Consider the following 25,409-nt stretch of genomic DNA (forward strand, 5'->3'; position numbering starts at 1 on the left):
TGGGGATGGGGAATGAGAGACACAAAACTGCTGCCTGCAATGTGTTCGTTATACTGTGAGAAAACTACATGATGGATAACCAATTTGTCCAGGTGGGTCAATATTGTCCCTGTTCCAGCAACATGAGGGTAGCAGCTGCTTCTAGAGTGTCCTTCCTTTATACATTACAGAAGTGCCACAGAAGCCATTTTTTTCTGTAGATTCTGCACATGGCACTGGTTAAAGATCCATAACTACGTAAGTAGGCCAACTGCACACGGCTTTGTCAGAAATAAGGTGGTGGTCCAAAGCAGGCAGAGGCCGAGTTCCATGGAAGTAAACATGAATACAAGCAGATTCACAACCAAAGGCATTCAGGGAATAAGAGAAAAAGCTCAGGCAGTATCCACCTGCAAGAAACAACTCACTTGGCCTGAAGAAGCTCTTGAACTAGGGCTTTATATAGGGACTAATTGGCCCAGGCTGGCTGTTGGGGGTTCAGGCCAACTGGTACTGCAGTTGCTAAAAGCACCCAACTAAGTCTACTAGACTGAAAGACTAGTGACACAGGAGTAATAGTGCCAGCATCTGAATGGTCACAGTCTCAAGGATACGTTTGTCCGAAGTGGTATCAGAGGCAGACCTCCTAGATATTCTGCCCTTGCAGAATATCAGCAACACCAATACCAGAGGACTTACTGTTCGGAACTGCATGTGCGGTAGTGTAAAGGGAAAATACACAGGTTCAGACTGGACAGCCAGGGATAAAGATGAGGAAACTTTCCAGGGGCAAATAATCAAGTGTTGGTGGTGATGATACATCCATCAGTTTAGCTGACTGCCCCTGCTTAACCCAACATTTCCATGAGCAATTCCTAAGCTTGTTTTCGTTGACATGGAAACACATTTCAGACTCCCTGAACAGTAGCTGCTGAGTACTGAAAATGTACATCTTCGGAAATAAGAAATAAGGGGAAATGCAAGGTGCAACACTGAAATAAAGCGGACACATGAGATGGCAGCAAAGCATTTCCCAGCAGGGTTAGAAGATACAACAAGACTAAATCCACTGACTAGTCTCTGTTCTGAAGGGATTTGTAACTATTCATCAATCAAATTCTGTGAAATGGAGAGGCGCCGACACAATTCCTTTGTGGAATTCAGAAGCCTTTTTTCAACCAGACAATAACTCAGAGAACCCAACCTGATTCCAAGAACTCATTCCCAAAAGAACAGTTATTCTGAAGCTCCTGGACCTCACCACACATCCTCAAAGATCTGCTTCTGCCTTTATTTTAGAAAGAAAATCAATATGAGAGTTGCTGAGGAGCTGATCTTCTTTTGTGGCAAGCAACGAGACAACAGGATAAACTGTCAATCTTCGCCCACTCTTCCCGCAATTTACTGCCACAAACATTTACCCAATGCTTACAGAACTGGTGTCAGGTTTGGAGTTGGCCAACGTTTTGGAAAATGAGACAGAAAATCTGAAAGGTTCCTACCGTTAACTGGCATGGGGCGCAATCCATCAGGAAGTCCTCCTGGGCAAGTTTCATTTCAACAGGCATTTAGGAGGTGCAGCATGTAGCTCAGTGGCAAGGCACACATTTTGCAAGTGGAAAGGCACAAATTTAATCCCCAACATCTCCAGGTAGGGCTGGAAAGACCCCACTCCACCTGAAACCTTGGAGAACCCACTGCTAGTTCTTGTAGACAACACTGAGCTAGTTGGGACTATGGTCTTACATAGATAGTGCATTTTGGAATAAGGCTTTCCCCTACAGTTCTCTATTCTAGCACAGCTCCTATTCATTTAAATGAGGCATGTGCAGGAGAACTAATGGCTCATCCACATCTGCATTTTGTCCCATGCTTTCTAGGTACAGGCCCCAACACTTTCCCTGAGAAAACCCACTCTTTAACGCTGTATCAGAACAAATGGCAATTCAGGTTTTCTGCAGACTGCTGTTTGCTCTGATTCAGCGGTAACGAGCAGGTTATCACAAGGAAAGTAACTGGGCAAAAGCAGGGGGGGCTCAGACATGACACTTTAAAGTACAGACCTGTTTCTAGAAACGTTGCAGGAAATGAAGTCTGGATGAGCTCTCTCAGTGTGGATGCATTGCATGAAACAGATCTGCCCATCTCCTGCTCTAATGCCCTTAATGGCACCAGCAAATCCACCAACCGAGGCCGGCAGCATAACTTTGCTCCATGTGCAGGCTGTCTCCAAGCACCAAGACATAGCAGCTGATACTTGTGCCTTGTGGAAATATCATCATTATTGTTAAATTCATCATCCACCTTTCCAGATCAAACTCTGGCTCCAGGAAAACATGGCAAGGGATAAAACACAAAGAACAACCCACAAAACCCTAAGGGGTTCAGTTTGAATTCACACAGCAAAGGAAAGAGATGGCATAAACAGCAAATGTTTCACTTGCCTCCTTAATACCTGTGAGGCTAACCTTGGACAGATATTCCTCAAGGGCAGGTGAGTGATTCACAATGTGACTTAGTGCCACTGAGTATCACTGCTTGCTTATTTTCAGATTCAGCGTGGCCATTTTCCTACAGAGGATCCATCTGTTGCATGCAATCATTTGCTGTGTTCTCCCAGCTAATAGGAGTTGGACAAGACTTCCCTGGATTGTGTTCTGGTAAAAGATGCCATGCACATACGGTGTGTACGGGAGTGTACAGAACAAGCCTGTGATGGAGCATTTTAAAGTGTTACAGAAGCGACAGCACAAGTCCCATCAGATGGAATTGCAATCTGTTTGGCAGGGCACTTTGAGAATATAATACGATAACTACAACAATTAGCTATCTTGGGGTTTTTTTGCAGGGGGAATGAAAATGGGCAGCAAAACACTCATAACATATAATCATATATGCTAACGCTCATATTTGTGAGTGATGTGGGCTTATTAACTGCATGCTGTGCTTTGATCTCCATTCTGCAATCTTGGGCATCTAATCTGTTCATCACTGTTGCTCAATTTAGCTACAAAGAAACAAGTATCAACCTTCTACTGTTCAATGGCGCAGAGATGGAAATAATCCACAGAGCAAGGATTTACAATTCTGACTTTTCAAGGATAGAACTGTCACTACAAAGGGGGGGGGGGCAGGGAGAAAAGGGAATTATGTTCACTTCAGTGCTAACTTTCAGCAAAAAAAGGCCCCTACGGTGGCTCATAAAGGTTAATATATAACCATATGTATTTATTTTTTTAAAAGGCAATTTAGAAAAGTTGTATGAATGGTGCCCATATGTCTTGAACTGAGATTCTTAACACCTTTAGCCACTGCACTTTCCAGAAGAGGGAGTTGTTCTCCTGGCATGTTATGTAGTTGTGTGTTGTCAGTGCAGCTGGCAGGAAAAAGGTGCTGCCGCTCCTTACTCATCAGCTGTTAGGTGATACAAATGGCCAATGGGATTTTACCTGCCCTATAAAGCCTCAAACAGACTCTGGCTTGACTTCCTACTGTAGTCTCAGAGACTTGTCTCTAGGGAGCAGATGAAGCTTCTGGTAGCTTGAACATCCTTGTCATGCTTCATCTAGTCTGATTAGCCTTCTCCTTGCCCAATTTCATTTTGGCAGCATCTCCAGATCACAAGCCCTGACCCTGTGCAATATTGGGAAGAAGTGCCAGAGTGAATCCTGGACATAATGGATGCAGAATAAACTTTTTTCTAATCTCTTTCTCTCACTCTCAATGCAAGTATATTCTTCAAGCGTAGCTGGAAGAAATTCCTCTCTCCTCCTACTTTTTATTCCAAAAGCAACTTTTGAGACTATGTAGGGCTGCCTGAGATTCAAGCTTCTTCACCATGTTTAATTTAGCTAATGATGGTTCAGTCCTCAGCTTCCTTAGCCAAGGAAATAAGCTGAAAGTCTATTTCATTTCCTAAATGGGTAGAATTCTACATACAGATGTAACACAACCATCTTACAAGTATCAGCTAGACAGAGGTGACTCCTGGCAGCCTGCTGGGAGATGCACTGGGCAGAATATCATTTCCAGATGATTGATTGGGAAATTTCAAGAAGAACTCTCTGGACCCTTTGTTGGCTTCCAGGGTTCACTGTGATTACTGCTAGCGGATCATTTTTCTCCCAGCGCTCTCTGCCCCTTATATCTCAAGATGCATATAAACATGGAGTCTCGGGCCCCAATTTTATGCTTTCCCTTCTGAGGTAGAAAGGAGAAAATGGTTAAGTGCAAAGCCCTCAAGTCAAGCAAACAAGTTGTGGTGCTGATTTATGAGCTCTGAAAAGTGCTGAAGAAAGCCGCATTGAAGTCACACTGTACAAGGCTTTGCACTGCTTGGATGTAGATAGAAGTTGGGGGTGAGGGCATGGTAGGTCAGTTCCAAGTGCCACCCTCTGCACCTCAGCAAGGTGAGGGCATGGTAGGTCAGTTCCAAGTGCCACCCTCTGCACCTCAGCAAGGATGTACAATGACAATGTTGCAAGCACAAAACCAAAAAACATGAAGCACCAATTATCAGCTCACCATATGTGCCAAACAGATGACAGGTTGCTGGCCTAGCAATAGGATGTTGTAGCAGATCTATGAATGCATCAATAGGATTAGGCAGTGGACAACTATCCTAAATGACCAGCCAGATGTCACATGACCCATCAAAGATATCAGGGGGAAATCTGTGTCTCCTTCTACCATATCTACCTGCAAAGAAACATTTCTCGCCAGCAAACTCAGCAACGCCTTTTGCTCATTCCTTCTTCCACTGTGACTACATGAAGTGGGAGAGCAGGGTGGCACCCTGAACCTTGACCTCTGCACATATACTGTCTCCACCAACCAAAGGTCTGAAAGGGGCTTCTATGTACAGAGCAGTCTCTTTCAGATGCCTTGCTGAACACACTGAGGCTGAGGGACTGGAGGCAGAGTGTGCAATCTCATGTTTTCACTGAATGTGTGAAGGGCACTGGTGGAGGAAGGGGATGCGGTAAGTGCGGCCCGCCCCAGGTGTCACCCGTGAGGGGGGGGTGACATTGCCACACCGTCCCCCTGGGATGCTCACTGCTCCCAGGTGCACAGCATGTGCGCCGTTCCGGGTGCCAGAGCAGCTAGCTCCACCTCTGGTGAAGGGAAAGTGTGAAAAAGACTAACGTTATCAGTTTTACCTGGAGACAATCGAATGCAACAGGAATTCAGCAAAAAATATTGGGGTAAAAAAAGGAAACTCCAGCAGCACCAAAAAATTCCAACTATCCATTAAGTCTCTGCCACTGGAAGCAGTCAAAAATGAAGAAATGTGAAGACTGCACCACAAAAGTGTAGACAACATGAGGTGGAGAGGCATGATGGAATCTCAACATGCTACTTCCCTACATCCTGAGATGGGGAAGTGCTTAGGGTAAGAGTGAAAGTGGAGAAGGCGGCTATGTGTGAGAGAGAATGGGAGGAGAAGGCTCTGTGTGTCAGAGGAGAGAGGGCAGGAAGAGAATGAGCATGGGTTCTCCCCACTGTCAGCATTTGGTCCACAGGGGCAAAAACATTGCCCACCACAGATAGCTTAAGGAGAGCAGAGAGGCATAAAGCAAACTAGAAGAGAGAATTTCCTCAGCAAATTATCCATCTGCTTCCTTTGTGCCTCTGCATTAATGAAGCACCACTTCCTTTTCACATACAATGCCTCATTGCATGGGAGAATAGGAAAATGTTTCTGGACAATCTCAGACAATCTTGTCTATGGCTTGGAGACCTCAGTTCCTTATTGTGCCCTCTGGTTAAATGAGACCTTTACATGTGAATAGTTACTGTCTTTGAAGATAGATTTATTACACATTAAACAGTTTCAAGAGCTGCTATGCAGGCTGCATTTGCAAGTTGCTGTCAACCTAGATGGCAATGCTGGCAATCAAGGAGGCTCATCTCATCTCCCTTGGTGGAACACACAGGCAAATCAGAGATCCCAATAGACCCACTTGCCCAACAGCTTATTCCCTGTATACCCTACTTCATTTGAATTTACAAGGCTACCACCACTGCTGATGAATTACATTGAAGATCCTCGTGTCCCAACACATCCTCTTCATTAACACAACTTGACAAACCACAATGCATCAGAGCACTGTCTGCCATGCATAGTCAGCTCCCAGCTTATCACAAAGGGAACAATAGTGGGGGTAGAAACCCAGGTTGCTTAAGGCTCATGCACATTTCTACTTGTCCTGTGCCTAGAAAGCACAGGTCTAGGCAGTTTTTCACTTGCGTGGCTCCTTTCCCAAAGAAAACTTGCTCTTTAGCTCTAAATCGGAGCAAACGTCAACCCAAATTGCTGTTTGCTCTGATTGAGCAATAAAGAGAGGTTTTCCCCAAAGGAGAGCTGGACAAGGCCTTTTTGAGATAGATGTTTCTCATATTAACAGGGGGGTCATTATACGTGAAGCCATCTTTACTATACTCTTTAAAACATTCCTTATTATGGCACTAAGTGAGAAAAAGAAAGGCCTCAGATTTTGTTCTTGCAGATTAAAATGGTGTCCTGGTCAATTTATCAAGTGAAGCTATATAGTTGACTAATCAGCTGATTAAATCAGCAAGTCAAGTGCCGCTCTCATTATTGTGTTGCAAAACTAAATTATTTAAAACATTTCTGGGAAAGGGTCTTACCTTTAAGATGCAAAGCAAAGAAGTATAACCATCAAGAGATAAGGGGAGAGCCAATTATGGAAGGCAGCCACATTTTGGAAATTGGTAACCAGATGAGTCGTAGCAGGAGGAAAGGCATGAAAAAAAAATACAGGTTCCATTAGTCCCTAATGATTTAAGGATGCTGATTGATATAGCACCATTAACACTAAATTGCCAGCTGTGAATTAAGCAGAGACTATCAGCATAGTTGAACCAAGCCAGAGATGCTTAACATAATGATTCGAGACAAGAAGGTCAGAAGCTTCTTCAATTTCCCAGCCACCACACTGCAGATTTTTGCAGGTGTTACTGCACTAAAACACCACCATTTTTCGGTACATTTCACTTCCCTGTATTACTTTTCCAAGTTATATCCTGCTGGCTTTCCAGTTTGCAAGGAGAGGGCAAAGCATAAGAGGGGGTACTGGACATCAAGGCATGAAAGGCTTCAGTCTGGTCCTAGAAGTTGTCAGAGCGTGTTGCTGACTAGGAATTCTCTGAGCCCCACGGGTTCCATCTCAGGAGCAGATCAGGGCAATATGCTGTCAATCACCCACCATGCCACTATGACAGTTGAGGGTAAGTTACCATCTGGAAGCTGAGTTACCCAAGGCAGATGTGCTAAGAAAGAAATCCGAGCGGAAGCAAAGAAAGGGAGGAATGGAACAAAAGGCTATGTTAAAGCGTAACCTATAACTCTTGCAAGTTTCCACTTCTCCCACTTTGTAAAAGCGAAAACAAAGGCAAGAGCCCAGCCAGAGTATCTAGTGCAGTACCTTCTCCTTCTCTGCGCTTCCACTGCCGCCCAGTTAACAGACTGAACTCAAAACAGAAATGTTGGCAAACATCACATCACTTCAAATATGCACAGGTGTATCTATGCAACACCTGTGAAAACACATTGATCATAAGAGTCACCTAAGTTCGGGAGACAGGTCCTTACATACCACAAACCCCTGTGGTGTTGTGCTGCCCCAATTGTGATTCAAAGGTCACAGTGTTCATGCCAAATAAAGTTTTAACTCCATAGCAGCAGCAACACCATAGCAATCAGTGCACACAATGGCAAGATAACTCATTACTACTGATTGCTTTTTTTTAAAAAAGTCAAGAAACAGACATTCAAACAGCCCCTTCTGCCTTGCAGTGGTGCATTTTGATTCATAGCCATGCCCTGCAGAACAACAACAAAAAACAAATCAATTCTCTATTTCGTATGTGTGCAATTAACATAAAGAATTTTTATGACTGAAGGAGTTGCCTTTCTGAGTGGCAGAAATGAGAACAATTCCCAAAATATATATGGGAAAGAAAAAAGTTTTCAAGCTGAAGTTGCTTTTAGTTTTAAAGCGAATTATTTGTTTTTCTTTTAGCATACAGTGAAGGCTGTGTCAACCCCAGTCCCAACCTGGGAAGCTTCCTAATGGGGCTTAATTTGCAAGCAGGTTATTGAGGTATCACAAACAGGGCAGTGGTTTTTATATGTAGCAGATTTTACCGAGAAAGGAAAACCCAGATTGAAAGGAGCAAAGGACATTGTGCTAATGCTGCAAAAAAAAAAAAAAAAAAAAAAAACTGCATATGTGAGAAATCCCAATTCCAAAATAAGCATCTGTCTGGAAGCATCCTGAAATTATTTATTATTTATAAATGATAAAATTATTATTATTATGTTTGACGTTTTATTCTGTTTTAGTGTTCTGTTGGGAGCCGCCCAGAGTGGCTGGGGAAACCCAGTCAGATGGGCGGGGTATAAATTATAAAATTATTATTATTATTTGCTCAGAATGCATGTTACACTACTCGCAAGACTGTAAAAAATTAAGGCTGATCTGAAGTCCACCACATGCACATACATGTTTGCAAGCAGTGAAACTGGGAAGGGCCATTTCGGGGGGGGGGGGTGGTAGTAAAAAGAATACCGATCTTCTTAGCAGCCATCAACTGGCAGCTTCCCCCCATACACATATACAGTGTTGTTCCATGGTGGATTCAAGGGAGGAGCACTTAAGCAACAAAACAGATGGCGGTAGTGAAAAAAAGAAGTGTGGGGGAAGGGACATCCCACATGTAAATTCCTATGGCGGAAATCTTGCGGTGCTACCTTCCCTGGAGAGATTTGTAAAATCTGCCTCTCTTCTGAATTTCTGCAGTACTTTCTCATTTGAAAGACATTTTAATGGCCTTTTCTTGTTTTAGCAACTTTTCATTTTACAAATAAGTTTGAAAAACTTTCCCCTGCAAGACTGTCAGCTAGAATCAGAACTACGCTGATTTTTAAACAGCGAAAGTCAAGAGAAGCCAATTTAGTAATTCAGAAGTTTTCAACCTTTTTGAGTCCACGGCTCCCTTGACCAACTGAGTTCTTTCTGCAGCACCCCTCTGGGGCTCAGGGGCCCAGTTATGTCACCCCTTGATGGCAGAGCTGGCAGCCTCTCTCCCTTTTTTGAACCCTCCTCTCTCCTTGGGAGTCCTCCGAGCAGCTGCTGTTGCCACCCCTGGTCTCTGAGCTGCCCCCCCCCCTGCCCAAAGAGAGGTGCCTCTTCACACTGAAAACTGAAACACTTCAAATACTGACAAAGAAATCCCCTTCCTGACTCCCTCCTCTCATGCACTCCATCGGCCACCTTGCTGACCCAACTGAACTTCTCTCCCCATCAGTCATGTAGACACAGTGGCATGTTAGCAGAAAGGAGAGAACACCCTGATAAGGGGCGAGGCGAAGGCAGCGCCAACCAGGGCCACGGCAGTAAATCACAGTCTTCGGTTTCTTCTGAAAGGAGAGCCTGCCAAAGCAGGGCAGGCCTCAAAGGGTTTTTTGTTGTTGTTGCCGGGGTGGGGGTGGGGAGAGAGGCCAGCACATAAATAAGTTGGAAAGGAACCGTGAAAAGACACTGGAGACTAAAAATCCCTGGCGCATTCACGCCACTTGGGTAAGCAGGGAAGCCACTGATCATTGCAAGGAGCTATTCTCAAAACAAGAACGACACGGAGTGAAATTAACGGATGGAATTCACTGCCGCAAATGTGCTGATGGGTACAGGCTTAGATGGCTTTAAAAGAGGATCAGACAAATTCACAGCGCATGGGTACATTAATGCCGTTTGGCCAGGACAAGCAGGGCTGGAAACAAGATGCTGGCCATGTTTGGAGGGTGCTCCCTGCTCAGAAGATCAGCCACTCTACTACAGTCCCCCTCCTCCCTCCAGTCTTCAGTTTCTCCTCCCACCCAGAGAAGGTCACCTTTTAATGTTCACTGTGTACACTCAGTCCTTGGTGGGCTGTTTGTGTGGTTCCCCCTTTGAAGATCCCCCCCCAAAAAAACCCTTGTACTTCTGCACAGTAGCCTGCCAAAGCCACCCTCTTGTCCGTGTGCAATGGCATTTTGACTACACAAGCAACAGCACTCACAGCTTGAGTCAGAAACAGAGGAACTAACAGTTGGATGGGAACTCCATTTTCGGAGGTATTTTGACCAGATGCTGAGGATAAACAACCTGAGAGGAATATTCCCATAATTTCCTGCCTGGCAGCTTTGAGAAACAGGATTCTGGTCTTGTTAGTCTAATCCAGTAGGTTCTTCTAATGTTCTTGATCTACATAAGGCTGGTTTAGGTACATTGTTTAGGATGCTACAGCACAGCACAATAATGGAGAATTCTACATGACTAACATCCCTTTTTTAAAGTTTAAAGTTTATTGAAACCATTGTTGTTATTGTTGTTGTTATTGTTACAATACCAAGTAAATAAGCTTACAGAAGTCTATATCCTCCCTCCTTCCCTTCCTGTGTATTCCTCCCCTCTGAAAATGCACACACGCACCCCGGAAGCTAAGGCAGTCTCACTGCCCTCTGAACCCCATAAAAGAGGCAGATTCTGTACCACATACAAAGCAGCCCCAGCAACAGAGTCTCACCCTCCCTTAAAGAAAAGAGGGGGAAACCTGGCCTCCCAATGGTGGGGGAATACAACTTCCAGCACCTATGACTGTGGGCTGTGAGATAAGAGCCTCAATACATCTAGGGTCACAGGCTACAACTGCATCAGAACAAGCCCTCCATGAAAAAGTCCCCAAGTTAATCTTTGTCACCAACTTCATAAACAACAGGCAACACTGCTTTTTCACAGCAGTTACATGCTGGGATCTCTATTACTGTTAAGAATCAGTTTTCAATAACTCTCCTTTAATTATTATTACTTATGTTGCAGTTTTATAAACACTGTCACAGATAGAATCTTCCAATGGAACGTTGAGTAAGATGGGCAGACCTCTGTGGTCTGCACCAAAAATAATTTGGGCTGTCGACAGATTTTTTGTATAACCCTTAGATGTTCAGCAGCAACATAATCCAAATTGGGTTCAATACAGATTGGGGGCCCTCCTCCCTCAAGAGTCCTCCACATCCTTTGCACCCCCTTTACACTTTCCCAAGCTTACCTAGATATGGCAGCAGGGGACATTCATAGCAGTGCTTCCATTGGCTCCTAGACACTACTAAAAGAATACACCACATTGTTTAAGTGGGGCACTGGGAGACAAGGGTACTACATTTCCCATTGTTCCCGGTGACCTAGATGTTGGTGCACACACTCACAACAGCATCAGGGGCCTAACTGAGGCCCCAATACACCTGCTATTAACCCTTCCTTCCTCCATCACACCCAATTAAATTTGGGGAAGATTACATAGTGGCAGAGTCAGGCAAAAATAAAACCCAGAATCTGATTCTAAAGAAAATCCAACAGGCAGAACCCTCTCTCATTTCTGGGCTTCATTCCTTCACAAATTTTGCTTTGATCCAGCTGTGAAAACTCTATAGTATACCAATGAGACAGTAGAGGATCCTTGCACCAGACGATAGTAAACCAATAAAATGTTTCTCCTGCCAGACCACATTGCCTTACATTATTGGCCCAGAATGCATAGCTGCTCCTCTGGAGAAGATGTATTGCTCCCTATCCCATTATTATGGGTCAGTAATAGCATAAGTAATAATCTATGCACTGCAAAGTCACTGTGAATGTTAACTCTAACTTACTGCCAATAACCAACATCATATATCTTCAATTCCCGGGCACTCAGTTTTATAAAGTAATAGTCCGTATGCAATCTATAATGTTAATGGGTCAGAGAAAGAGGTTCAACATTATTTTGATAGAATAATTATAGGTGGGATTTTTTAAAAAATTAAAGAAATTGATGATTAAGTGACCTACGAGGACTGATAAAACACCAGATTCCAATTCAGTCAATGAAAAATGTCTCTAGTCTTGCGGGACTCTTAAGAACTCTAACATCTTCTTAGCCTTATATTTTCTCACATCAAGCGCAGGAGTGTTATCAGGCAAATGTCCATGATTTGGTAATTGAATTGTTATACTTATTATTCACTTAATTGAGTTAGAAGTTTTCTTATGCACCCTTTACCATAAACAGATTACGACAATATGATATACAATTATAAAAACAAATATAAAAACAAATAAAACCTACTAGAAAAAAATCAGAAAGTCGTCTTTTTCTTTAAATTCCCCACACCTCTGAGGGTGGTGAAATTAGCAAGAGGGTCTCCTCTGCTGATCTTAACTCTCATGAACGTCTACAGGAAAGGAAGCGGTCTCTCACATATTTGGGACCTAAGTTGTTTAGGGCTTAAAACACTGATGTAAAAATAAAATGTGGCAATCAGTGCAGCTATTATAGAACAGGGTTTGTTTCAGTTGCAAATGGCACTTCAGCTAGGAATCAGGCTGCACTATTTTGAACCAGTTGAAGTTTCTGAGTTGTCTTCAAGGGCAGGCCAGCCCCACATTTTATACGTTGTGAGCAACTTTGGACACATTTTTTTGGAAAAGTGGCAGGTGCTGATGATTTCAGTGCGCTTAAAGACTACAAGGCTGCATCAAAGAAGAAAAATGCATGCAACAAACGTGATGCATTGACTTATTACAATCATAGAATTGTAGAGTTGGAAGGCTCCACAAGCGTCATTTAGTCCAACCCCCTGCAATGCAGGAATATTCTTGTCCAACATGGGGCTCAAACCCACAACCCTGAGATTAAGAGTCTCACGCTCTACTGGCTAAGTTATTACGTAGGGATGTGTGTAACGTGCCTGTAAATTCACATTCCATAGCCCAAATGCACAGTGCTTTCACACGTCCAAGGATCCTCAAGAATACAGTGGTGCCTCGCAAGACGAAAAGAATCCGTTCCGCGAGTCTCTTCGTCTTGCGGTTTTTTCGTCTTGCGAAGCAACCCTATTAGCGGATTAGCGCTATTAGCGGCTTAGCGGCTATTAGCGGCAAAGAGGCTATTAGCGGCTTAGCGGCTTAGAAAAAGGGGGGGAAGCGAAAAAAATCGCAAGACTCGCAAGACGTTTTCGTCTTGCGAAGCAAGCCCATAGAGAAATTTGTCTTGCGAAGCGCCTCGAAAAACGGAAAACCCTTTCGTCTAGCGGGTTTTTCGTCTTGCGAGGCATTCGTCTTGCGGGGCACCACTGTAGTACAATACAACAAGCCCATCAGTGTAGAGCTCTCTGGATTCACTCTGATATAAAGAGCCTCACTCACAAGTTACAAGTCCTAAGGTTAGCTGTTAGACCTGCTTAATTTACAGGTAATGCCACACATTCCCACCAGTTCACATCAGTCCTGAATCAATACATTTCCTTCATCCATTTCACCAAAATATCTTAGATATGGATGCAAAATGTGGATGTACTTCTGAGATCTTAATGCCATTACTAGAGCACTGGGTGGTATCAAAGCAGAATTAGCCTAATTCTTCAACTAGGCAAGAAAGGGCATTTAAACCCTTAAAAAAAAATTCTATTAATTACAATAGCAAATTCATATTATTATTGCAAGGGAAGTGGCATAATAACACAAGAGGCTGCAGTGGAGACAGGTGGAAGAAATTCTTCTCGCTATCACTACATGAGCTGTTTATCCAAAAGCTTAAGAATCAAGTACCAAAGGAAAGCAAAAGAGAGAGACGGGGGAAGAAAATGTTTAAGCTTTTCTGTATCTCAAAAGCTACCAAAGGAAGAGCCCACTTATGGATTTTTAAAATCAAGAGGGAACTGCTCTTTCAGCAGAGAGGCTACAAAATGAAGAGTGTTTTGAGGAAATTGCTTGGCCCAGAATTTTAAACAGACATGGAAAAGGTCCCAGCATCTCAAGACTACACCATTTTTATGGTAAAAGAATGGGAAGATGAGAATTGGAAAACTTTTTTTTTTCCTAAGGGGCAACAACAGGCTCTGTTTAGAAGCAGTCTGCTGCTGTTTCTATCCCCTGAGTCAGAAAGCAAAGACTTCAGTGAGGGCCAACAGCTCACTGGATAAAGCATATGTTCTGAATGCAGAAATTAAATCCCCAGTCTCTCCTTCCAGCTGAAGAGATCTCAAGTACTATCATGACTAGGGATGAAATAAAATTTCATTGGACTATGTTTTAAAGCAAAGCATTTTAATTTGCAGTTTCCAGATTTATACACAGATGTAAACGTATTTAACAAACTGAACTTCCCACTTCTGTGGATTTTGTGATGTACTTTTGATTCAAAAATGCATACAAAAATGAGAATTTTACACAAAAATGCAAATTTTGTGGGGACAATGTCTATAAATGAGTACCGTTTAAATGTGATTTTCACTCCTCCAAACTTAAAAAAAAAAATCTGCAGAAAATGGGACAGAAGGGACTTATGATTGAGCATACGTAAAAGTAACAAGAAATGGAAACAGTCTAATCTGTCCCTTCCTACTCATGACCCACACTCTGAGATATTAGAAATAAGCCATACTGGGGAGATGCAAAATAGAGATATGCTGGAGGAGGAGGTTATGTTTCAGATAATCTGATCATGTTGCAAAAATTAGAGGGAAAGACCTGCTTAATGGGCGAGTGTGGCATATGCCTGAATGAAGAAAAATGGCTCTGCCTTATCTTTCTGGTGGAACCCTGAAAAAGCTACTTAGACTCCCTCTTGGAATTTCACTTAACTGTGGTGGAGCAGGTTTGGCCATAGAGGACTCTATAAGTCTTACCAACTGCAATACCCACAATCCTATGGGGCCTAGCAACATCTGTGCAAAAATTCAAACTCGCCCTGCATCTTCATCTTCATCAATCTACCTGGCTCGCATCAGCCATATGGCCCAGTGGCAGGAGAGAAGGTGGGTTGCCAGGAATCCAGTAGGGATTAATCTCAAACAGAGAGAACATGACTTCTCTTCTCACAGCTGCACTTGTATGATGATGACCTTGCAAACATCTCTTCAGCTCTTTGTGGTTTCACCAAACATGTTGATGAAGCTTGTAACTTTAATAACTTCAGCCTCAGCACAGGTAAGGCCTATTTACTCTGTCAGCAGCTAGCACTGACTTCACTCCGACACAGAAAGTTAAAGAGCATAGAGGTATTGAGTACTTTAAGTACGAACTGTCCAGTAAAGGATCCCCTGCAATCTAGCCCCCAAGTCGGCTGATGCCTCAGTGATCTGGAGACCATCTAGAAACAGGAAGAACAATGGTGTTTCAAGCCGCGCCCCATTTTGAGTCTTGCAAGCTGCGTACAGGAGAAAGGGGTGCTTTCTACAGGACCGCTGAGCAGAACAGCAGCTCACCCAACAGCAGAATACATTGAAACTATTTTTACTTGACCTTGGCAATGTACATTCCAGAGAACATGATCTCACTTTGTTCAATGTTTATTTCAACAATGTGCTATTTTCCACCCATGACACCCTCACGTAATATCACTACTTCACTCCCCCAAAATGGTTTATTTAAATGCTTTTATATAAAAATGTTCTCTTTCAAAGCATTCTCTGGCTTGCAACCAGATCAGTCAGCAACCTTGCCGCCTGCTGATGAAAAATACCAAGCTGATAGCAGGTTACCAGGAGCCCATCTATAAAAGATGACAGATGAATTTTACTTCAACTGATTATTATTCTTTGGTGGAGTTGATGTGGGGGTGGAGAACAGCCAACAAGTTTGAGACTCCAACCCTCCCTCCCTCCCTAGCTCTAAACCAGGAAAAGGGGTACCAGCCCCCTTAAGGCTCCACCATTTTCAGCCCAATGCCCTCCCACGTGGGTAACCACCTGTGTAGATTTCCTGATCTGGCATCCACCACAAGTTGCAATGAAGGCCACTTCCCACCCTTCCAACTGAAAAAATATGACTTAGGATAGTTTCACTGTCTGTAGTTGGAGTGAAATCAAGAAATACTTAAGCTGGCATCACACCAATGAACCTCAGGCACAAACAATTCCAAGAAAGTCAACAATGTGACAGGAAATCTTATTGGTCTGCTTAAATTAACTGGATCTCATAATCATCAATATTCTTTCATTATGCATTTTGTAGGTTTTGGCTTATCATCAACATAAGCCCTATCCTTTGGACTGAAATTCTGTTACAGAAAGCATTTTTCATTTTTCAAGTATTTTCTTCTGAGCCTTAATTGCTCAAAACACCACCACTGAAATAGTAACTGTTGATGAAATAATTTATTGTCCTTGATCACCCCCCCAAAAAAAATTATAATGTAATTGTCCAAGGACTTTCAGACATCAAGCAGCTTGTTTGTATGATAGGTGGATATTTTTTTTCAGCCTGGCAGCTGCATTACCTCCTAAAAAGCTTTCTGGGGGCTGCTGGTGTGTGGGACCAGAGGAAAAAGTGAGTACAGCAACAGATGCGACTCTTATCTTTGTACAGAAGGCTGCATTCCAGCCACGGAAAAGTGAGTGGCTTTTATATTTACATACCTCCATCCAGGCATGCAGGAGATATTATCCCAGTTCAAGGCTGCACTGTATCCAGACAGAAGAATTTGAGGCTAGTGCCAAAGTGGTGGTGCAGGCTATCGTTTGGGGAGGGCATGTGGATAGAGGCCTGGAATTTGCCCCCTCCCTGGCTTATATGGTGCTCCATTATATATTCCATATGCAGAATGCAATCCACCTCCTCAGGTTACTTGCCAGGAACACCCATGCAGGTGTACAAGGCACAAAGTGATCACTGTGTTGTGTGCCTGACACTGAAGATGAGTTATCTCAAACCCCACCTGCCTGTTTTTCTTTCTTTCACTACCTTGCATCACAGGCCAGTTCATCTCAATATGGCACAATCACAGCTGTAGAGAGAATAGCAGAGGCTAGTCAGGATTCTGCCAGGGCCAAGCTGAAGCTATGGGCACCTGTGCCTTAGTTCAGAATGACTTGTGCTTATGCTACCTCAGAAACGTTGGAGGGATCATGCTGGATCAGATCAAAGGTTCATTTAATCCAGTATCCCAGTTCCCAGTGTCCAGACATATGCTTCCAGGAAGCCGCAAAGCAAGACATGTAGGCAACAGCCTATTTTAACCTCCACCCATCCCAACATCTGTAATTGTGCCACTCTGTCTCTGACTATAAGAGATTTATTCTCCATGAAGGTGTAAGTGTCTAGAACCATGCACAGCAATAAAGGGTACTCAGAAAAGCCAACATTTAGAGGAGGAAGCAGGACTAAAACTTTCCAATTACATGCAGCTCCTTTTCATAAATTTGGCTCAATGCATTGAGATTGGGGCAAAGCCAGCACGAACACTGCCTGTCCCAACTTCTCCAAGCATTCAGTGTAAACATGGAGAAAGTCTGAATGGGGCTATAGCTCAGTTCTCCTGAATGATGTCATTTTCCACACTAGCACCTGCCAACTTCCAGCTGGAAGAAATCAAGCACTTAAGAATATGATTATTCTATTGTTTAGATTTCAGAATGGTCTGGCTGCAAAGATCTAACTCAGAGGTGGCCGTCCTGATGCTGCTAGACTGCAGTTTGCACCAGTGTCTGCCATAGTGGCCAATGGTCAGAGTTGATGGGTGGGAATTATAGTCCAACAACATCTGGAGGGCCACATCCTTAAGTGGTTGGAAAGTATGTACTACTTCCTCGAGTGGGGAACAGCAACACAAAATTATTCCTATTCATTACAAATATCCACTGTGCCCCTTAAGGGTTTCAGCAAGATGGACTGCAAGTCTCTAACTCCCTAACTGCCCAATGCTGAAATTGAAACAGGAAAACCAGGTTTGCAGCAGAGGTTGGAATCCAGGATAATAATAATAATTATTTATTATTATTTATACTCCGCCCATCTGGCTGGGTTTCCCCAGCCAATCCAGGAGACTCTGCTGTGTTAACCAAGGAAGGCCAGAAGGCCGGGCATCCTTAGCATCTCTATATCAACCTAGGGTCTCATACACTCTGACAATCATGGGGGGCCAATATCACACACACCACCCTTTTCCCTTCTCCATCTGAAGAGGGTTCCAAGGTCTCAGCCACACACATTCCCATGCCAATCACCAGAGTGATTGAAATCTACAGGTAGATTTCAGAAACTCAATGAATTTCAACAACTATCTAGTCGGGAATGGCCAGGAAAGGATACTTTTCTAATGCTGCTCCCAATATATACAACAGCAAGTTAATGGCCTCATTTTTCAAAGAGGGAGGAGGAAAAGTTGATGATGAGAATAGTTCCTCTCTCCGATTGCTCTGCAAAGCATTTATTAGGGTTAATAACTGTGATTAAATTGCTTTCTGATCCTGCTGAGGAAGGCACAAAGTGGCAGAAACTAAAAATAAACGGTGCTTAGTTTAGAAGATTTAAAAAAAACAAAAAACTTCTTTTACAATCCATATCTTGATGTCTTCCCATTCAGCTACTAAAACTTGTGGCACACTTCACCAATAGTTTCTTATGGCTAAAATCCAAAGGACACAACTGACACCCCCTAAAAAGAAGAACTAAGTACTAATTTTCCCCAGTGAAGCAGTCATCCTAAAACCACTGTGTTACATTAACCCGAATGTAAATTTGTTCTAGGATAAAAACAAGAAAGGTCTTGCAGACCCTAAAAAATTGTGCAGAAATGAAAGAAATTGCCTAGCCAAATGGCAAAAAACCACAATGGAATAATTTCTCATGTTAGATTTACTCAAGTAGGGAATCCTTCCACTGCTGAATCTAATCTACTGCATGATTTGATGGGTTGTGTGGTAGTTCTCTCCCCCTACCCCCACCCCACCCCAATAAGCAAACTGTAGGGATGATTCTGAGCACCTCTTCCAACGGCATTGCATTAGCATAAAACGAATTATTTTGGTCAGACAGCTGACCAGCAAATCAGTTGCCGGGATGAGAATCTGGAAGAGTGTAAAGTTTTTCTAACCTCCTGTCATGTTCTGTGCTATTGTCAGAGGTTCTTTCAGAGCCCCAAGCATTCTTCCTGGAGCCTGAATATTCAAAATTATAACCAAACTTCTTTAGGCAAACATCTGGCTGTGTAATTTGAATTACAAGGTGAGGCCTTTTCTAAGATGACTCTCTGTTTGTGAAATGTTCTCCCCAGGTGGACCTTCATTACATATCTTTAGGCACCAGGCAAAAACATTTCTTTATAACCAGGCCTTTGGCTGATTTACATTCTACAGCCTTTTAAATGGGGGGGGGGGTAAAATGGTTTGTTCTGGCTTTTGTTTTATTATGTGTTTTGTCTTCTTATTTTGCATTTTTATGCTGTGAACCGCACAAAGGGCAGCTTACAAATTTAATAAATAATAAACATTGGACATTCAGGGCATCCACTGCTACCAAGACCTTGTGTATCTTGCTATCTCATAGACTCCTTAGCCAACAACTCCCTAACTCCTAAAATAGTTCTGCCCTGTTTCCCTGACAGCAGCACAATCACCCTCCTGTCCTAGTATGAGGCTTTGATCAAAGTGATCGCTCATTTCCCTAACAGAAGCAGCACTGTTGACTGCAGCTGCCCACTGAACAGTTAGAATACTGATGGACATTTCACAACATAAGAGTATCAGTCCATGGGTATACGAAGGCTCATATATACAAGTAGGCAACTGGTAGTTTTCAGTCTGTATTGAAAAAAGCACTAGTCCATGTGGAAAAAACCTAGCTGAGTTGGAGAATCCCTCTTTGCCCTAAGAACAAAAGAACAGCTCTCGTTTCAGGTCAAAGGTCCATCTACCTTGGCATCCTATTTCCAGGAAGCCCACAAGCTGAGCATGAAGACACCAGTCCTCTTCAACTGTTTCATCAAAAAACAGCATTGTAACAGACTCTGACTACAGTGGTACCTCAGGTTAAGAACTTAATTCGTTCTGGAGGTCAGTTCTTAACCTGAAACTGTTCTTAACCTGAAGCACCACTTTAGCTAATGGGGCCTCCCGCTGCTGCCACGCCGCCGGAGCATGATTTCTGTTCTCATCCTGAAACAAAGTTCTTAACCTGAGGTAATATTTCTGGGTTAGTGGAGTCTGTAACCTGAAGCATCTGTAACCTGAAGCGTATGTAACCCGAGGTACCACTGTATGTAGGTTCCATTAGCCATCACATCTCATGAATCCGTCTAATTCCCTGGCAGCCAACGCTAGTGGGCCTCACTACATATGGTGGCAGTGATTGCAGGGGATCGGGAGCTCTCCCCATCCCTGGCAGAGCCGCGTCAAGGATTCCCCCTGGCCTCCTCACTCGTCCTTACCAACAAGCTGCCTTGACCCAGCCCGCTAGGTGCTGGGGTGAAACCGCCTCAGCTCCAGCTCTGAGAACTGAGGCAACTTCACCCAGCGCCTTGCAGGCTGAGGCCAACACAGCTTGTTTTCTCAACATCGCAGTATATCGCCAGACCGTGATATTTGGCTGGTGGTATACCACAGTGTTGAAAAGCTGATATTGCCCAGCCCTACTGCAGATGAAAGTGATGCACAATGTTTTGTTTATTTACAAAAGGATTCGTGTAGAGCAATGAATCAAAATCAATATGCTCATTCTGTTTGCAAGATAAAACACCCCTGACAGAGAGAAATAAATTAATTACGGGTGTCTTCCAATCCGTCTTGAGTCTCCCTTTTCATCAGATAAGCCAGTGAGCTAAAGTGAGATGCCCCCATTGCAGAATCCATCAGCAGCATCCACATTCAGCGCTCTTATCTGCATAATTAGGTGGTTGTCCTCCGGATGTGAAAAAGGACACCATGCACCATCTCGTTCTTTCTGGGCTCTTTAATTTATACATGTTGTTAACAAACATACAAGCTCAGTAATTTCATATCTTTCATTGTCCCAATTTTTGATGTGTTAGGAGAGTGTATTTCACTGATGAAAGTCTAAAGCATACTGTGATGTCCTTTTCATCCCTGAGTAACGATCAGCATTTCATTCTTTAGCTTTCTTATGATAAGCTAAGCACCAAATTAATCAAAGCAAGGGAGCATAAAGTGCAATAAATAGTATGAATCATGAGATAGGTGTGGAATTAAGAACAGGTGAATTTTGCAGTAGAACTGCAAATAAGAGCTTCATTATTGGATTAGCCATGCAGAGCAGAATCAAAGAGTCATCGTGTTGGTAGAGGGGGAAATTAATTCGGGGACATCAATAGAATGTCACATCAGCAGCAGCAGGATATATTCCAGTATTGGGGCAGTAAATTGCCCATCCAAGATATCCCGCCACCCTCCACAAGAAGAGCACAACGCAATTTCCCAAACGGACATGAATCACAAACTCCAGGAAACCCATTAGCACCTGTCACTAATCTTATTTATGTGCAGTTATGCATTTATAGGCAGAAGTCCGCAGGCCTACAATAAATAGATATGAGAAGGAAGAGCACACTTGGGGGGTGGGAATGTCATGACCATCAACTTATGTAATTTTTGGCATTTATATGACATATATAAAGGACCCCTGACCATTAGGTCCAGTCGTGGCCGACTCTAGGGTTGCAGCGCTCATCTCGCTTTATTGGCCGAGGGAGCTGGCGTACAGCTTCCGGGTCATGTGGCCTGCATGACTAAGCCGCTTCTGGCGAGCCAGAGCAGCGCACGCAAATGCCGTTTACCTTCCAGCCAGAGCAGTACCTATTTATCTACTTGCACTTTGACATGCTTTTGAACTGCTAGGTTGGCAGGAGCAGGGCCCAAGCAACGGGAGCCCACCCCACTGCAGGGATTCGAACTGCCGAGCTTCTCATCAGCAAGTCCTAGGCTCTGTGGTTTAACCCACAGTGCCACCCAAGTCCCTATATGACATATATAATTTAGGTTAATTTTCACATACATTTTCTCACAAGCCAAAACAGAACTTGCATGGCAGATGAATGTATACGCTGACATGAATATATTTATACTTATGTACATTGAATTTCATTTTCCACTTGCCCACATATTCCCTAAGTTTGGAGGTATACTTTTGGAGATCTTCACAATCCTTTTTTATTTATTTATTTTAATCCCCCCAAAGAAGTCAGAACCATCAATCAACTTGGCAACCTCACTGCTCACCCCTCGTTTATGACCTTCTTGGTAGTGGCTCCCAGCTATGACCTAGAAGATTTGCCTGACTTCCTCTTCTCTTTGTAATATTAGGTGTCAGGTAACAACATACTGTTTAGTGATGCACTGTAGCTCTTTTCTAGCTTGATGTTTGGTTGATTTCTTAATGCTGTTGCTGCTCTGTTTCAGTCTGGCTTTTTTCCACTATTCATAGATTTCTGATAAGAGTTTCAATATGCTGGCCTGATGTGGGATATCAATTTTTTAATTAATACATAATACAGAAACAAACCAGAAAGTGAGGAGAGAAAGGCTGCCATGTGTCCTGATTTTCCAGCTCAACAATTTCAGTAGTCCCCGCCCCCCCAGCAAAAAAAAAACAAAAAAAAACCAGGGTGTCCTGGTTTTTTACTTTTGGAAATACTGCAACTTACAATTCACACATTATCAGTCCTACCCAAACCACACTCACCCAGCTCTCTTTATTACTCATTCATTTTCCTGGGTAACTGGCAACAGTTGACAATGTAATACTATTAGTGCCTCAGGCAAGGAAAGTTGTTGCTGCTAAGTGACTTTAAGTGCATAAATAGTGAGGCAAGCACAGGCACTCTTGAGAGAGATACTTCCAATGAAAGCTTTCTTTTGTAACAATGGAATACATTAACGAAAGAGAACCAGCAACTAAGGATGAACAGTTTCATCTATTTTGGGCCCGTGTCACTATCACATATGTTTATTTATAAATCATTTCTGTCTTTCTTCCACATTAATCCGCAGGTTATTGTCTAAAAAACACTGTACTAAAATTCTTATTTAAATACAAAGTTGATTATTTATTTTATCCCAACGTGCACATTTCTGAATGTACTTCATTCTAAAATACACTGTTCTGCACATTTTGGTATGTTTCTTGAGCCAAAAACATGTGGAGTATTGCCAGATCTGAAGGTTAATTATGTTCCAATCCGTATAATTAACCCAGGAGCTGCAAATTAGGGCAGCTCGTGTAAAAATATGGACCAAATCAAATTCTCCTCCATCCCTGCTAGTAACACACACCAGTGCCTGCCCATCCCCTTACACACACATTTTTTATTCACCAACAAAGAAAAGGAGTCAGGAGGATATGTCAAGGGAGTCAGTACAGATGGAGAGAGGACGATGTGGAGGGAGAGTGGCAGTGAGCACAGCAACAGAGCAATATATTCCATGAACAAAGGCAGAGATTATTCTGATGGGCAAGCATGCACTTCATTGCACACTTTAATGGGTAGGATGCCAAAGAACAGAACATATGCCTGGCACACACAGCTGGATAGCAAGTCAGACTATTTGTTGACTAATTCAACTGGAGGAGAAGAGAACAGAGGGTGAAGAAAGAGCTGTGAGTGGAGAGGGGAAGCTTTCCCCTCCTCTTGACCCCCCTGGGAAACTCAAAAAAACCTGCTGCACCTGGAACAGAGTATAAAGAGTGTGGCTGAATGGGACACAGCTGTGGGCAGCCTAAGGACGTCCCATCCACCTTGGGACGGCCCATGAAAAGCAAGTCTAGAGTGAGAGTCTAGGGTAATTGATGTCCACTGTTTCCAAGATCTCTTCTTGCTGTGAGAGTTTCATGTGGGAGCTGAGAGTTTGCTTGGATGCTAAGTGAGAACCCAGAGGCTGAGAGGGAGGGCGTGTCAGAAGGAAAATGAAATTGTGTGTGTGTGTGTGTGTAACTTTGTATTAATGTAACATTTTTATATGTAATTGTGCATTTTTGCAATATTTTGTTTAAGTTGTCTGTTGTTGCTTCAGTTTTGTGTATGCTGCTTGGATATATATTTTTAATATATGAAGTGGTATATAAATTAAAAAATCATATATAAATTAAAAAGTCGTAATCTGCACTGACTAGCAGTGGCTTCCCAGTGGCTTCCCAGGATCTCAGTAAAGGGATTTTCCTAACCCTACCTGGAAATAATGAGGATTGAATTTACAACCTTCTACATACAACTAGCATCTTAAAATCTACATACAGCTAGCATTCTACATCCATGCAGCATCTTAAAAAGCAGAGACATCACCTTGCCAACAAAGGTCCGTATAGTTAAAGCTATGGTTTTCCTAGTAGTGATGTATGAAGTGAGGGCTGGACCATAAAGAAGGCTGGTCACCGAAGAATTGATGCTTTTGAATTTATGGTGCTGGAGGAGATTTATTCATGTGCTGCTGTTGTTTTAGACTGTGTGTGGTGTGTGGGGGCTGTGTGTGTGTGGTGTGTGTATCTATATCTATCTTGTTAAAACTATGGTTTTCCCAGTAGTGATGTATGGAAGTGAAAGCCAGACCATAAAGAAGGCTGATCGCCGAAAAATTGATGCTTTTGAATTTATGGTGCTGGAGGAGACTCTTGAGAGTCCCATGGACTGCAAGAAGATCAAACCTATCCATTCTGAAGGAAATCAGCCCTGAGTGCTCACTGGAAGGAAAGATCGTGAAGCTAAGGCTCCAATACTTTGGCCACCTCATGAGAAGAGAAGACTCCCTGGAAAACACCCTGATGTTGGGAAAGATGGAGGGCACAAGGAGAAGGGGATGTCAGAGGACGAGATGGTTGGATAGTGTTCTCAAAGCTAGTTTGACTAAACTGCGGGAGGCAGTGGAAGACAGAAGTGCCTGGCGTGCTCTGGTCCATGGGGTCACGAAGAGTCGGACACGACTAAACGACTAAACAACAACAACACATACAGCTACATGGAAGAAGTGGAGTTTTATTTTTAGGGGGTGGGACAAATGGACCAGCAGAAATGGCCAAGCAAACAGACCCGTATCAGAGGTGGAACAATGCATTCTCTAAACTTTAAAGTAAAGGACAAAACTTAATGCCAGATATCTAACACAGATACTTCCAAAGGGAAGAGACTACAGCAATGGCAAAGAAACACAATATTTGGCATTATAATTCCACAATGACTGGAAGAAGAGAGCCAGCAGAAGGAAAGGTTACAAGGAGGATGCAACTGTTTTAATCCTTGGCTTTAGAAAGTCTTTGCTATGTCATTTGATACTGGTTTAGGAAGACAGCAAAATTCTTTGGGGCAATGGCAGAGAGGAGGATGAGAACAGCCGGCCTCTGAAGGAACGCAGCCTGCCTGGAGATTTCTGCACTCGCCACGCTAATAGGGCCCCTCTCTGGCTGGCTGCTGCTTGCCTCGTGTCAGCAAAGAGCCTCAGTGCCCTGGCGCGAGCCTGACGGGCTGTCAATAAAAATCAAATGTGCCTGTATTAAAGTCACACGGCATTTATGAACATGTGGAACCAGCTGCTCAGTGACCTGCATTCTGGCAGGGAAGAGAAATCCACCCAGATGCAAAAATAGATTTTGCTACACAGTGCTTGCAGA

At 43.2% G+C, this 25,409-nt stretch overlaps 1 protein-coding gene and 1 long non-coding RNA gene across 11 annotated transcripts in view; one reads left to right on the top strand and one right to left on the bottom strand.

Moving 5' to 3' along the window:
• NCAM1 (neural cell adhesion molecule 1) overlaps nt 1-25,409 on the bottom strand; it is a 222,811-nt gene that overhangs the window by 118,096 nt on the left and 79,306 nt on the right. The window lies entirely within an intron of this gene.
• Nucleotides 1,109-3,687, top strand: LOC309331333. The gene is made up of 2 exons (XR_014151828.1): nt 1,109-1,630; nt 2,532-3,687. It is a non-coding gene; the product is annotated as an uncharacterized lncRNA (long non-coding RNA).

This window comes from Podarcis erhardii, assembly GCF_964252035.2.
Source record: "Podarcis erhardii genome assembly, chromosome: 16".
Taxonomy (NCBI): domain Eukaryota; kingdom Metazoa; phylum Chordata; class Lepidosauria; order Squamata; family Lacertidae; genus Podarcis; species Podarcis erhardii.